Below are 16004 nucleotides of genomic sequence, written 5' to 3'. Positions count from 1 at the left end.
CTTCGAGCCCCTTTCACCGCAGCACTGCTGAACATGACGCCATCAATTCCTACCAATGATAGTGATTCCGAGAGAAGAAATCACAGATGCCCAGCGAGAAGGCCGATCCACTAGATGAAGTTGCTAGTGCGTACTTAAGACAAACTAAGCTTTGATTTTAAAACTGCAATGGTGCTACAGGTGATGATTTCGAATTAAATGCAGAAAGCGTGGTGATAGGCCTGGTTGATTTGCCACCACGTTTCCTGGCACACAAAATTCGCTAAATGTGCACGCTGTGTCATTAATACTGAATCCTTGTAATGGTCCTTGTAATGGAGGTGTTCTCTATCTTCTGCGAAGCAGCACGTATAGACGTAGGCTGCTATATCGTTGGGGGTGGGCTGAACAACATATGCTCCTATATGAGCCTTCAAATCTCTTCGTGGCGGCGGCGCGTCGATCGGCTTTCAGTCTCCTATTCAACGGCATTCTGGACACGCAAGTATACAACGAGCACTCGTGCCCGAAGAATACAACTTTGTATTTCATTTCTCGAAGTAGGTGAAGGTGCATAATAAATACCCGTAACCAATTGCGTTCCGAAGCCTCCACTAGGTTTGATGACAGCCACCCGAATACTCCGACGTTTACAGGCGGGCACCACTGCAGAAAATGCCCGCAGTCTCGAACGCCTTTGCCTCTCTTCAGGTCACGGGTAGAGAGCAAGCTGTCGTACTTCACTGTATCGACTACTTGAAGCGGCTCGCTGCCCAGCGAGTGAGCTTACACTAATAGCCAATACAGCACATGGGCTACGGCTGGACACACCGCATTATGAATTTGTTCACAACGACTTCTGACACAAAAATCGTCAATTGGCACATCAATATCTGATCACCACGGATTCTGTCATTTGCCCGCTTTTAAAAAAAATCCAATAATTTTGCAATAAGCTAGTGCGGGATGGCGATTAACGAGCTGCAATGAGGTTGTCTGTGTGTGGTTGTGGAAGAACTGCGGTGTTCACAGCTTGGCGATGGAGCAGACGCGGGAGACGATCACGCCGCGGGGTGGAACCGTCGGCGCCTCGATTGGAGCTGCTGCAGTGTTATTGAGACAATGGAAGATTTCGGACAATAAGCTATTGGAACAAGGGCGCAGCGCTGTCCCCGGGGGGTTCTTCATGGGGACACTCAACATGCGGTCGCGTGAATGATTGATCAACATGGTTTAAGTTTCGATGCATTCAAGTTTGGAGTAGGTCATCGGTCGCCATCTTTCGTCGCCGCCGATGGCTGGTTGATAGTGACAACTGCGCGGACAATTCGGGCGAACGGCGTTGGTGTCGCTGTCTGTCCGTCTGTCTGGCTGTGTGCAGGATCACCTGTGTGTGTATGTTTCCCCGCCGCCGCGTCTTCGTGTGGCGCTCATCCGAAAGGGAAGCGTGCGTCTGTATTTGTCAGGACGTGTCGATGGCATTGATGGCGTAGTTGATTGGTCAGCGTGGTTTGAGTTCTGGTGAATATCGCCGCGACCGACGTCTCCGTCCGGCATGCTCGCGTTGGATATGCCGGTGTTGGTCCATTGCGTGCTTCCGACGGTGGTCTTGATAGCAAACGTAGCAAGCGGCGTTCGTGGTGGTGACGACACCATCAAATGGGGAAGGCGTGGCACACGACGATGGCGAACGTCAAGCGATCACCCACACGCAGAAGATGAAAATGCAAGACAAGGCCAACTCCACTAGACAAGGCAAGGCAAATCACAGCAAGACAAGGCAATGCGATGCAGTCCAGGCCTGGCAAGACAAGACAAGACAATACACGACACGACACGACACAACACGACTGGGCAAGACATTGCGTGTGTGTTCATTATTGCTGTTGTTACGAAGACGCGCTGACCAAATCAAGTGCGGCGCAGTCCGAAGCAACCTCACTGCAGCGCTCGCGAGCAAGCACCGTAAAGAGGGTCGACACAGAAGGTCGAGATGCTACGCCGCGACTGCGTTGGCGTCTGACGCTTAGTCACGTTAGCAGTAGTAGAGGCCCCCGAACGGCATGCCGAGACCGCAGCCGCCACCGTAGAGACCGGCGCCGAAGCGGGTCCAGTAGTTGAGCGGGTAGGCCCATCCAGGGACGCCGCCGCAGCGGAAGCCGAAGCGGTAGGGTCCGAAGCCGCCCCACCCACCCCAGTTTCCCCATCCACCGAGACCCCAGCCGCCGTATCCGCCACCAACACCCCATCCGAAGCCCTCCTGGTTGTCTCCGTTCGCGTCGTGGTGCTTGGCCTCCATGGCCTCCAAGGCCTCGTTGGCGCCGGCAGGTTGCTCGATGTTCTCGACGGTTCCCGTGAGCTCGACGCCGTCGGGCAAGGCGGCGCTCTGGGCCACTTCGAGCGCCTTGGACGGTGACAGCACAGCCACTGCTGTTGACGGGTTTGTGGCGGCGACTTCAGCTCCGGCCCTCGCGCCGGCAACGTTGGCCGTGACAACGATGGCAGTGATGGCGATGGCGGCGAACTTCATGGTGTGCAGTGTGTTGGCGGGTGGGTGGGTGTTGTTGCTGGTGGTGGTGGTGGTGGTGGTGGAGTTGCGCTGTGGGAGGCAAGTTGCGTTGTGATGACAGGAAGAGCGGGCGGGTCGGCAGGCAGGTGGACCGGACAGGCACTTCCAGCGAGCGTTTAGTGTCTTGGCCCGCGAACTGCGGTCGTCTAGTTCATCGCAAGTTTGGAGAAGGTCATCGGTCGCCATCTTTCGTCGCCGCCGATGGCTGGTTGATAGTGACAACTGCGCGGACAATTCGGGCGAACGGCGTTGGTGTCGCTGTCTGTCCGTCTGTCTGGCTGTGTGCAGGATCACCTGTGTGTGTATGTTTCCCCGCCGCCGCGTCTTCGTGTGGCGCTCATCCGAAAGGGAAGCGTGCGTCTGTATTTGTCAGGACGTGTCGATGGCATTGATGGCGTAGTTGATTGGTCAGCGTGGTTTGAGTTCTGGTGAATATCGCCGCGACCGACGTCTCCGTCCGGCATGCTCGCGTTGGATATGCCGGTGTTGGTCCATTGCGTGCTTCCGACGGTGGTCTTGATAGCAAACGTAGCAAGCGGCGTTCGTGGTGGTGACGACACCATCAAATGGGGAAGGCGTGGCACACGACGATGGCGAACGTCAAGCGATCACCCACACGCAGAAGATGAAAATGCAAGACAAGGCCAACTCCACTAGACAAGGCAAGGCAAATCACAGCAAGACAAGGCAATGCGATGCAGTCCAGGCCTGGCAAGACAAGACAAGACAATACACGACACGACACGACACAACACGACTGGGCAAGACATTGCGTGTGTGTTCATTATTGCTGTTGTTACGAAGACGCGCTGACCAAATCAAGTGCGGCGCAGTCCGAAGCAACCTCACTGCAGCGCTCGCGAGCAAGCACCGTAAAGAGGGTCGACACAGAAGGTCGAGATGCTACGCCGCGACTGCGTTGGCGTCTGACGCTTAGTCACGTTAGCAGTAGTAGAGGCCCCCGAACGGCATGCCGAGACCGCAGCCGCCACCGTAGAGACCGGCGCCGAAGCGGGTCCAGTAGTTGAGCGGGTAGGCCCATCCAGGGACGCCGCCGCAGCGGAAGCCGAAGCGGTAGGGTCCGAAGCCGCCCCACCCACCCCAGTTTCCCCATCCACCGAGACCCCAGCCGCCGTATCCGCCACCAACACCCCATCCGAAGCCCTCCTGGTTGTCTCCGTTCGCGTCGTGGTGCTTGGCCTCCATGGCCTCCAAGGCCTCGTTGGCGCCGGCAGGTTGCTCGATGTTCTCGACGGTTCCCGTGAGCTCGACGCCGTCGGGCAAGGCGGCGCTCTGGGCCACTTCGAGCGCCTTGGACGGTGACAGCACAGCCACTGCTGTTGACGGGTTTGTGGCGGCGACTTCAGCTCCGGCCCTCGCGCCGGCAACGTTGGCCGTGACAACGATGGCAGTGATGGCGATGGCGGCGAACTTCATGGTGTGCAGTGTGTTGGCGGGTGGGTGGGTGTTGTTGCTGGTGGTGGTGGTGGTGGTGGTGGAGTTGCGCTGTGGGAGGCAAGTTGCGTTGTGATGACAGGAAGAGCGGGCGGGTCGGCAGGCAGGTGGACCGGACAGGCACTTCCAGCGAGCGTTTAGTGTCTTGGCCCGCGAACTGCGGTCGTCTAGTTCATCGCAAGTTTGGAGAAGGTCATCGGTCGCCATCTTTCGTCGCCGCCGATGGCTGGTTGATAGTGACAACTGCGCGGACAATTCGGGCGAACGGCGTTGGTGTCGCTGTCTGTCCGTCTGTCTGGCTGTGTGCAGGATCACCTGTGTGTGTATGTTTCCCCGCCGCCGCGTCTTCGTGTGGCGCTCATCCGAAAGGGAAGCGTGCGTCTGTATTTGTCAGGACGTGTCGATGGCATTGATGGCGTAGTTGATTGGTCAGCGTGGTTTGAGTTCTGGTGAATTCCGTCGCGAGATCTGTTGGTGGTGGTTCATGACGTTCTTCCAATGGTGTTCGTGTTGACGGTGATTCAGCGTTGCAGTCATAAGGATGAGTCGCTTTGCAGCCCACGATGCAGTTTTCAGAGTTGGAGAAGGATCGTTACGAACTTGCAGTGATTTTGGAGCTTGTTTGGATGAAAGTGTTGATATAAAATATCGTGCTAGACAGTTTTGCCTGTGATCACAAGTCATCTGCTGTTGTTCGGTATCGAGGAACTTTAGTGTGCCAACGCAAGCCTATACGAGATCACGCGAATCGCGATTGCTCAATTCATTATAGGCTGACCAACACATGAGACCCGGTGCTTCTCGCGAAATAAATGCTAGTCATGCCAGTGTAAGACAACGGATCATTCTGTACCGTTTGTGGGATTTGTTGGAGGTTCACGTGCCTAGTTGGCACCTCTTTTTTCTGTCTACAAGTTGATAGTTCATCTTCCTGGTGCCGGGTGTGACATTCGTTCCCGTATTTGTGTTCGGGCTGTAGGCACTGTACCAGCTCGTGCTTGCACTCGAGCCACAAATTATGTTGTTCTAAGGAAAGTTGCTGGCTCGGATGGTGATCGCGTTAAGTTTGGTATCCTTTGTCAGTTAGTTGTTTCACTAGTGTTGGAAGTTCCAACCCCCCTCACTGGATTTGTTGGATAAGTGATGTTGGTGGCATGTACAACATCATATCAGTAGTAGTCGACCTGTTGTCCGACTGCTAAAACTCACATATAGGAGACACTTCCTTGGTTACGCGCAGCGTCTTCTGCGTAGCACTAGGTTCAGGAGCAGAATTTGTTAGGGCGAAGTGTCGTAAGCTCTTGATAGCAAAATAGCAAAGTGATGTCTTTATTTCGTCTTTTCAGTGGTGTTGTGTTACACTGAAGGAAACGCCTCCAAGGCGGAAAACCCTCTTGGTCCTCATGAACACTGCAGGCTGTCTCACGCAGCAGGGAATGGGCCTTGAGCTTCAGAGCGACGCCTTGTCCCCAATTTTCTCTGGCCTACGATTCTCCCCATGTCCACGACCTCAATCTCACAACTTTCACGTTGCTGTCCAACCTCGTCAACTGGCACATGCAGTTTCCTTACAAAAATGCAGTCACGCACTTGCTTTCACTATACGTGTATACAGCTACAACCGAAGTGACATTTTTCTTTCAGCCGTTGCATCCTTGTCGCTCACAGCGACCACGGACAAGAACGACGTCGAACTCTGAAGAAGCAACGAGCAGAACCTCGTACCCCCCCCCTGTCACTTTGGGATGTAGACCAACCATGTAATTGATAACACACCAGCATCACGCCAGCCACACTGAATGTCCTATGACGTGGTCTCCACCTCCATGCTGACTTCGGTGTCTTCATGCGCCTCTTGGCACATACTTAACCAGCACCTCTTGGTGCCCTCAACACTAAGTCCATCGCGCAATTGCGTGAATCGAACAGGGCCAAGAACTTTCGTACAGATGTCTGCGAGATTATCCGTGCTCGGGACGTGCTGTATCTCCAATATGTTATCATTCACAAGCTCTGCAATGTAGCGAACCACCTTGGCATAGTTGCGCAGGTGCTCAGAGTTTCCATTGTTCTCAATCGCCTTCAGCGCACTCTGGTTATCACAAAAGAGTGTGGTTTCAATTCTCTCTTTGATCCCCAACTTGTAGCGGGGCTACACATTCGGTTCACCTCCCACCTTAGTGCAACATGCACTAAGGAATACATTCAGGTGACCACTCCACAGGGTGGTCCACATTCATAGCAAAAGGCATATGACTGGTAGAAAGTAACACCTTTCTACCAATGAGAGTCATTCAATAGATAGGGGTTCTGCCAGCCATCCAATGGCAGAACCTCTCATTAGAAATATCAGTTTTAGGAGAAAACCCCATTTACAATCAATACAGTTCTCATTTGGCACCAAAGCTATCGTTCGGTTCCTTTATCTAGGTTTAAGTATACTTGTGGATACAAGTATACTGAACTTAAGTAAATTACTCCTACGCTTCCTCATACACGTGCGCACACGTGTAAGCTAAAGTAGTGGGTCTAAGCAGACCCATTACACAACTCCTTCATCAAATTTTGCGTCCACAGCACCATCTCGGTGCACGCATGCACAACCAGCAGCTCCGAGCTGCAAGTGCTAGTCGTTACTCTGGCTTGCTTCTTGCTCTTCCAGTCGAACGTACATCCATTCAACTTCAGCAAGTAGCCAGTAACAAATTTACTTGACTCCGGACAGCGCGCGTGATCAGCATCCGCGAACGCTTCCAGCTGCATCGGCCTTAAACGAGCACGATACACCAATCCGAAATCCTTTGTTGCTAGCGCATACCGCACTATATGCTGTACCACACGGTAGTTCTCCATGATATGTTTGCATACCGCCCCAGCGTGCGCACCGCATTCGCCAAGTCTGGGCGGGTGCACGCAACCAAATATTGCAAAGATCCAACAATCTCGCGATAGGGTAGATGTGGATCATTGATCTTGGTCGGGTCCTTTTCCACAGGCACAGTTGGCGCGTTGTACATCTGCGCCGATGAGACTGGGCGTGTATTTCCCTGACCAAACTTCTCAGCCATCCTCTTAATGTAAGCGGTTTGAGCCATCAACGCCATTCGGCCAGGATCATGCGAGACTTCCATCCCGAGCAGATGCTTGACACGACCCAGATCCTTTACCTCAAACTTCGCTGCCAACGCATTCACCAGTATCTCATCGTTTTCATACTTCGCTCCAATGACGATGTCATCGACGTACACGGTCAACATGATCACACACTTCAATTCAATCTTGTAGAAAACACCGACATCAAACGTGCACTGAGTGAAGCCAAGCTGGGGCAAATAGTTTTTAGAGTATCACTCTGTAACAGGTCGATGGCGACAGCGGCCACCGGACAAGATGGACGGCACAGCGGCGGAGTGACTGTGGCTCGCGAGGAGATGCGTGGCGGCAGAGCAGGCGCAGCTGACGGGGATGAGTGCGGCGCTGAAGTCGGCGAAGTGAGCGAAGAGGCGGACGGAGTGGAGGTATTGGTGTGAGACGGCGGCGGACGAGACAGAAGCACCGAAGGTCCAGGAAGGTCAGGCGCATTGGATACGGCGTGTGTGCGTGCGGGTGAAGAACCTGGACTAGATAGCAGTCGGCGAATAACAGCCGAAGCAAAGGGCTCAGTATCGAACTTGCAGCCTGGAGCGCAAGCGGAGAAAAGCAGCAGACAGCGGATTTCCTGCCAACGACGGTGAAGTGGGAGCAAAGGACGGCGGACCTCAGTCCAGCGACGAACGGAGCGAGCAAGGGGTGCGAGGTGCCCCGAGTTGGTCGACGGCTGCACGTAGGGCAGGCACCACTGGGTGTACGCCCGAGTGGCTTGACGAGCGCAGCGACTGGTGCTAGGTGGAAAGCCGCCGAAGGTGTCAGTGTCCCCATCAACATGCACTGCATCAGTATCATATTCATCACAAATGTCTGCGGGTTGTACCGTGAGCTTGGCTGTCGTTGCCACGTTGATCGTCGTGTTGGTGTCGGCACCTGACGTTGACGGGCTCCACCACGGTTTGTTGTTGCCACAGGAGCCTATTGAGGGTATGGAGGGTTACCGGTTTGACATCGGTTGTTGACCGTGAACCGGTTAACCCGAACCGGTCCAATCCGAACCCACGCCGATTACGCCACCGACGATTACGCCACTGTCGATTACGCCACCTGTGGGTACAAGATTGTAGGTACAAGATGGGCTTCGACGTGGCGCTCTCTCATTGGCTGAAGTAACTCAGTATCCAGTAAAGAATCAAGTAGTGTGTATCCAGTAGGTCTAGAGTAGCGAGAAGGCTAGCGAGCTAAAGACCTCAATCAATCACTTTCGAATCTTCGTTCTACCCCTCAAGTGGTTTCCAGTCTCCGCTCCGGTCTCGCCCAGAGTGCTGCCCTCCCTCCGCTCCGTCTAGTTTCACGGTGTCCAAGATCCATACCTTCCATCAGGTTATGAGCCCAAGTACCATGTCCTCTGCCCACGACGCCTCCACCAAGGTCTCCATCGACAAGTTCAACGGAGACAACTACGCGACGTGGAACCGCTACATGCGTGGCGTGTTCCTGACCAAGTCGGTGTGGCATGTCGTGAACCGAGAGACGACGCCGAGCTTCACGGACTCGCGGCCCAAGGACGAGTACGTCAAGTCGAGCAACATCGCGTTCGGACTGATGTTGCTCCACATGGACGCGGACTACCACCATGTGGTCGACGACTGCGAGGAAGCGTGGGTTGCATGGACGCGCCTGAAGAGGTTCGCAGAAGGCTGGTCGCATCTACCTGAAGCGCCAACTCTTCAGCATGGAGATGTCGGAAGGCAGGAACGTGTTGCATCACTGCAACGAGGTCCTCAGCATCAGCGCCAAGCTCAGCAGCATCGGCGCCAAGATGGAGGACGAGGACGTGGCGATCTGCCTGTTGCGCAGTCTCCCCAAGAGCTACGAGAACGTCGTGCTGAACTTGGAGATGAGCAGCGCTGAGCTGCGATCGCAAGACGTCGTGAAGGTGCTGACGAATGAGCACATCAAGCGACAAGGCGAGAAGACGGCGACGGTGAAGACGGAGGACGCGGCCAAGGCGTTCAACACCGACCGAGAGTCTCGCCAGTGCACGTACTGCGGGAAATTGGGGCACACGGTTGACAAGTGCTGGACCAAGCAGAAGGACGAGAATCGGGGCCCAAGACGCGGCGGCAATAGCAATGGCCGTGGACGCGGGGCCAACAATGCCCAGTGGAGGAACGACGACGCCAGCTACGACTACGGCTACGGCTATGATCGAGTGGCGTTCGCGGTCTCACTGGAGTGTGGCATTTCGACGGGCAAGGATATGCTCGGCATGTGGGCGGTCGACAGCGGCGCAACGCACCACATCTGCAACGACAAGGCCAAGTTCGCCCATTTGATTGAGCGAAACGAGGGCGAACTTTCGGTGGCCGACGGCAACAAGGCGGCCATCATGGGTGTGGGGACCATCGTGGAACGAGTGGTTCTGCCCAACGGTGACGAGCGCGACATCGAGATCAAGAACGCGCTGTACGTGCCGAGCATGAGCAAGAATCTGCTCTCCGTGCCACAGATCAACAAGAGTGGTCTGTTCCAAGTCGTGTTCGACGGCACCCAGATGCGCGTTGCGCACAAGGCCTCCAAGCAAGTGGTGGTGGCGGTGAACCTCGTGGATGGCCTCTACTGGCCCCAGACGCCTCAGCGATCGGCGAATGCGGCGACCAGTGGGAAGACGGTCGACCTGCACGCGCGTATGGGTCACGCTCCGGTGGAGGTGCTTCGCAAGATGGTCGACAACGACATGATCAAGGACGCGAAGGCACCTTCCAAGTCGAGCGGACCAAGCGTGTGTCGCGGCTGTCAGCAAGGGAAAATGGTCCAGAAGCCGTTCCCAAGCAACCGTGACAAGCGTCGCTACGACACGTTCGAGCTGCTCCACTTCGACATCTGCGGCCCCATGGAAGAAGAGTCTCTGGGTGGCAGCAAGTATCTGCTGCTGATCGTGGACGAAGCCAGCGGATGCATGAAGGGGTTCTGCCTGCGTGCCAAGTCGGAGAGCGAAGACTGCATCAAGACGTACGTCACGAAGGTGCAGACGCAGTTCGGCAAGAAGGTCAAGTTTGTGCGGCACGACGGAGCTCGTGAGTTCGCGACCAACTCGCTCAAGGCCTTCTACGAAGTCGAAGGCATCGAGCAGCAAACCACGATTCCGTACGCGCACCAGACCAACGGCACGGCAGAACGTGCCATCCGGACCATCGTCACGATCGGCCGCAGCATGCTGCATCACGCCAAGTTGGACAAGTGTTTCTGGGCTGAGGCGGCCATGACGGCCATCTACGTGAAGAACCGCCTGCCGTCACCCGAGGTGGAGCACAAGACTCCATTCGAGATCGTGTACAAGTCCATGCCAAGTGTGAAGCACATGCGTGTGTTTGGATACCAGACGTACATCCTGACGCCGAAGGAAAAGCGGCGCAAGTGGGACCCCAAGGCTCGCGCCGGGTTGTTCCTCGGCTACGAAGAAGTGTCCAAGGCGTATCGACTTTATGACATCGAGGCGGGGCAGGTGGTTATCAGTCGCGATGTCAACTTCGATGAGTCGGCCTTTGGACTTTCGACGCATACTTCGGATGAAGACGTCGATGATGCTGCGCTGGACCTGGACGCGCTGGACTTGGACGACAACGATGGACCGCGCCAAACGAGCTTCAAGCAGGCGGGGAAGCGCAAGTACCGACCGAGTGGCGATGACGACACTGCCAGAAGATCGCGCCCCGTTTGCCACCGAGCTGGCTTAGAAGAAGCAAGTGCGCCGGACGTATCCTCGCCGCGCCGAGCTGAACCCGACGAAGAAGAAATGTCTGGAGACCAAGATGAAGACGACGACTCGACGCCTCCAGTGTTTTGGCGTGCCAGTGCCAACGCTGTGGAAGCAGCAGCCGATCTATCGGAGCCGACGACGTTCCAAGAGGCTGTGAACGGTCCGGATCAAGTGCACTGGCACAAGGCGATCCGCGCGGAGCTCAAGTCGATGCGACTGCGTGGTGTGTTTCAAGCTGCCAAGTTGCCCAGCGGCCAGCGCGCCATCGGCACCAAGTGGGTGTTCAAGATCAAGCGCAAAGCGGACGGCTCGATCGAGAAGTACAAGGCGCGCCTCGTGGCCAAGGGCTTCAAGCAGAAGTACGGCATCGACTACACGGAGACGTTCTCGCCCGTGGTCAAGTACGTGACGCTGCGCATGATCATCGCGATCGCCAAGTACTTCGGCTGGCCCCTCGACCAACTCGACGTCGTGACAGCGTTCCTGTACGGGGTCATGAAGGAGGTGGTGTTCTGCGTGGTTCCCGAAGGCGTCGAACTGGATGGTGACTTCGACTGCCTGGAATTGGTGAAGGCCATCTACGGCCTCAAGCAAGCTTCGCGCGTGTGGAACGAGACCTTCGACGAGTTCATGTGCTCTATCGACTTCCAAGTGTCGGCCTTCGATCCGTGCCTCTACATCAAGGTGGTGGACGGTCACTGCGTGTTCGTGCTGGTGTACGTGGACGACGTGCTGATTACCGGGAGTTCGCCCGAGCTGATCGCACGCACGAAGACGGACCTGAAGACGCGCTTCGAGATGACCGACAGCGGCAAGTGCGCGTTTGTTCTTGGGATCGAGCTGGTGGACGGCCCGGACAGCAGCGTGACCATGTGCCAGCGTCGCTACGTGGACGACATCCTGAAACGCTTCGCCATGGACGAGTACAAGGCTGTGGTGAGTCCGGTGGACATGAGCACTCGACTGGTTCCAAGCGACGCGGCGACCAAGGTGAACGCTCCGTTTCGCGAAGCTGTTGGTGCGCTGATGCACCTGATGACCGCCACGCGCCCGGACATCGCGTACGCCGTTGGCTATGTGTCGCGCTTCATGGAGAACCCCCAAGAGGAACACTGGGTTGCGGTCAAGCGCATCTTTCGCTACCTGCAAGGCACCAAGACGCATGGCATCTGCTTCAAGCCGGGCGACAAGATCGACTTTCGTGGCTACTCGGACGCGGACTGGGCCGGCGACCTCGCGGACCGCAAGTCCACTTCAGGCTACACGTTCATGCTGATGAGTGCACCTGTGAGCTGGGGAAGCAAGAAGCAGTCAAGTGTGTCGCTGTCCACGAGCGAAGCGGAGTTCATCGCGCTCAGTCTGGCTATCCAAGAGGGCAAGTGGATCCATCACCTGCTGTGCGAGATTCTGGCGGCTGCCAACGAGACGGGACCCGAGCTCATGATCCGTGAAGACAACCAGTCGTGCATCAAGACGGCCAAGAACCCGGTGAACCACGGCCGCGACAAGCACATCGACATCAAGTACCACCACATCCGCGACGAAGTGAAACGCGGTGAAGTGAAGCTCGAGTATTGCGAGACTTCTGTGATGCTGGCGGACATCATGACGAAGGCGCTTGCGGGACCACGCCACACGGAGCTGACGGCGGCTCTCGGCATTCATGGGACTTCGCATTGAGGGGGCGTATTGAGGGTATGGAGGGTTACCGGTTTGATATCGGTTGTTGACCGTGAACCGGTTAACCCGAACCGGTCCAATCCGAACCCACGCCGATTACGCCACCGACGATTACGCCACTGTCGATTACGCCACCTGTGGGTACAAGATTGTAGGTACAAGATGGGCTTCGACGTGGCGCTCTCTCATTGGCTGAAGTAACTCAGTATCCAGTAAAGAATCAAGTAGTGTGTATCCAGTAGGTCTAGAGTAGCGAGAAGGCTAGCGAGCTAAAGACCTCAATCAATCACTTTCGAATCTTCGTTCTACCCCTCAAGTGGTTTCCAGTCTCCGCTCCGGTCTCGCCCAGAGTGCTGCCCTCCCTCCGCTCCGTCTAGTTTCACGGTGTCCAAGATCCATACCTTCCATCAGAGCCGTTTGCGTAGTCGTCAGTGCAGGTTGTGTGGCCCTATCTGCAACAGCTTGACCACCAACCCCCGCAGTAGCAACTCCTGTGTTCCCATGCAAACTAATGTCCTCCATGTCTACGTCTCCTTCGCCATCAACCGACTCGCTGCTCGCGCTGTCTAACATTTCATTTTCTGGTTGAATGATCTCGGGGTCGCTTCTCCTCCATATCGTCACGACTTCGACCGTTAGAACAACTCCGACCAGCATCTGACGTATCGCAAAAAATTATATCGCACCAGGTTGTGAAGGTTTCGTAAAAATACATCCTCTCAAATGATTAGCTCATTGATAGGTGGCAGACGTAATTACGCCTCGTAAATGAGTGGCGTACGTGCCATTTTGCTGCGCCATTTTGTCATGCGAGCTCAGTGCTCGATTGACCACCCGGCGCGATGAATTGAGGGGGTACCGAGCATCGGTCACCTTAGAGGGTTGTCGCGGCCACGAAGAACTTTGGATTGGATCACCATTAATTCCCCGTCGAGCACTCCAGACGAGTACCCCTGCAATGTTGTTGTCTACCCCCCCCCACCGATGTAGCTCAATAGAAGAGCTCCCGAAAGGGAAGAAGGTGGTTCGATTCCACCCATCGGTAAAGTTTCTATGCTCGAATGACTCTGCAGACCTGACATCAACGCAAGCACCGACTACAATGGCGCGGGAAAGGGGATCGTATTGCGTTACGGGAGCAGCTTGAGTGTGCCTTGTTGATGAATAGGTGCAGGATCTACAATTCTGTCGCTGGCAAGACACTGATGATAGGCGTTGATAAGGTCGTTGAGGCTTCCCTCGCGATGGAGCTGCCGAAGCGCCTTGAGTACAGCGTTGGATCCCTTTGACAGTACGCCTCGCGCGCCTAGGTACGCAGTGACTTTGCTCGACGCTAACTCTCCGAAATGGCGGACGTTATCCTTGTAGCTGGGAGATGACTCGTCGAGCGTGTATCTGTCTTCGATGAGAAGCTTCATGAAGGTAACAAGCTGCTTGGCGCCTGATTTCTTGTACTTGTTCGTGCTTAGCCATCCGCGCGGAACGGCAGTGTACCATGCGAACCAGGTGCCTGTTAGTGGTTCGCCTTCGAGCGGCGTCGGCGCTTCACAGGTACGCTTTCATCTTCATCTCTTGGTCGCTTGGTTTGACCATCATGTGCTGATGTTTTTGCTTCAGTGTTCGTGCTTGCAGCTTCTAGCGAGTTGACTCGAGTCTCGAGGCTACGGTTGGCCTCGATTAACCGTTCAATCAAAGCAGTATGATGATCGAACGCAACTTTGGCCTTCACTTTTCCTTCCATCAGGTCTTCTGCGGTGGTGTTGGCTTGAGCTTTTGACCTCGTGAGTTGCTGTGACCAGGCAAGCAGGCTCATCGTCGTCACACCAGAGGCTACAACACAGCGCTGGATCGTCTTCATTGCAGGCGCCTGCGCGTTAGTCTTCATCAACGACGGGTAGTGGAGGAAGATAGTTGCTGTCAGCACATATCTTACAGCGGCGCAGACATTGAAGGCATTGTTACCCAGCGCATGACTTGCATTGAAGAGCTTGCGGCTAACCTCTCGAATATCCTCTTGTGTAGCCGAGTCAAAGACGTCCAGCGACGGAAGAGCAGAGGTTTGCTTTGGTGCCATTCCGCTCAGCACCTTGGCTATTTGATGATCTTCTTTGGAGTATCGAAGACGTGTGCGGAGGCTTTGTTGGCCGTGGTCAAGTTCCAGGCTCCGCGGTCGAATATCCACTGCGCCGTCAACTCTGAGCTCGTGTTCGCATGCTGCGCACCGCCACGTCGGAACGAATGAGAGGTCAGCGGCTCTTTGACTCCAGCTGGGCCAACAACACGATCGAGTAAGCGGTTGACAAGAGCGTGAGCCCCGACTGTCGGTGTCGTGTGGATGGTGGTGCTTCTCTTCAACGTCTGAGAAGAATGTAGAGCGCCGCTGTCTTCAAGCAGGTCCAGCAATGGGATCGAGTCGGTCAGCTCAACAGGGACGTCCTTCGACTGCACTGGCAAGGTATTGAGCAGCACGGCGACTCCTGCGTGATCAAGGCCAGAGCGAGCGCCAGCAGCGGGCAAGTCATGAAGTCTTCATCGGGAAAGAGCGACAGCGTCTGCTCGTTTGATGTCTTCACGCGGATGAAGCGGATAAAGAACACGCCACCAGCACCGATGGTGAGCTGCTGTTTCCGGACGAAGGTCAGGTCCGAAGTGCGCCCGAAGCGATACCACAAGAGACACAGCAGTGCTGCATCTTGGTAGTCCGATGCACAACAGGCCGCTGAATACAGATAGCTTGTCATATTCTTGAGAGCATCCTTCGTGCATGCAACCGCTTTCTTGACGAACCCACCGCTCTCGTGTTTGATGCAGTGCTGTTCAAGGGTACTCCCCAAGCTGAGCAGCTGCCGGGCAACAGCTCCACCACGAACAGGGTACTCGTCGAGGAGCCAGCACTTCGCTTGGCGGAAATATTGAGCGACGGAGTGGCGCGACAAGTGCAGCCCCCTTGCTCCTGCATGGAATGCCAGGTATACACCAAACTTGTCCATCAGAGTCACTAGGATGCCCCCCGCGCGGCTTGGGTCGGCAACGATCAAAGCCTTGACATGCTCCATGATCGTGCTCTCGGCGGAGAGGAAGCGATTGAACGCCTTTATGGCCGTCACGCGCGCGCGCTTGGTATTAGCGGGCTTCAATTCGTTCAGGCTCATTGCTCTTGGTCGAAGAGGCGGTAAATAAGCGAGTGATACGTGGCTCACCTCTCGCTTGTAACACGATACACATATCTGGGCGTCAGCTCCGACCAGATATGTCGGAATTGCTCAGCTTCCGACTGCAACGTATAATCGTGTTTTTATTGGATAAAATAAAATCGCTGACGTGATTTGATTTGCCAAAAACTATAGAGATGGTTTCGATTCGCCAAAACGAATTAAAGGACAGTCTCATTGGCTAATATGCACCATACTAAGATGAAGTTTGGTCGGAGAGACATTGTCATTCATCCATAGAAATCTAATTCCGGCCAAG

The sequence above is a fragment of the Phytophthora ramorum genome (genome assembly GCF_020800215.1).
Source record: "Phytophthora ramorum isolate Pr-102 chromosome Unknown Phyram_PR-102_s0009, whole genome shotgun sequence".
Taxonomy (NCBI): Eukaryota; Oomycota; class Peronosporomycetes; order Peronosporales; family Peronosporaceae; genus Phytophthora; species Phytophthora ramorum.
The sequence above is the reverse complement of the archived record's forward strand: the minus strand, read 5'-3'. Positions refer to the sequence as shown.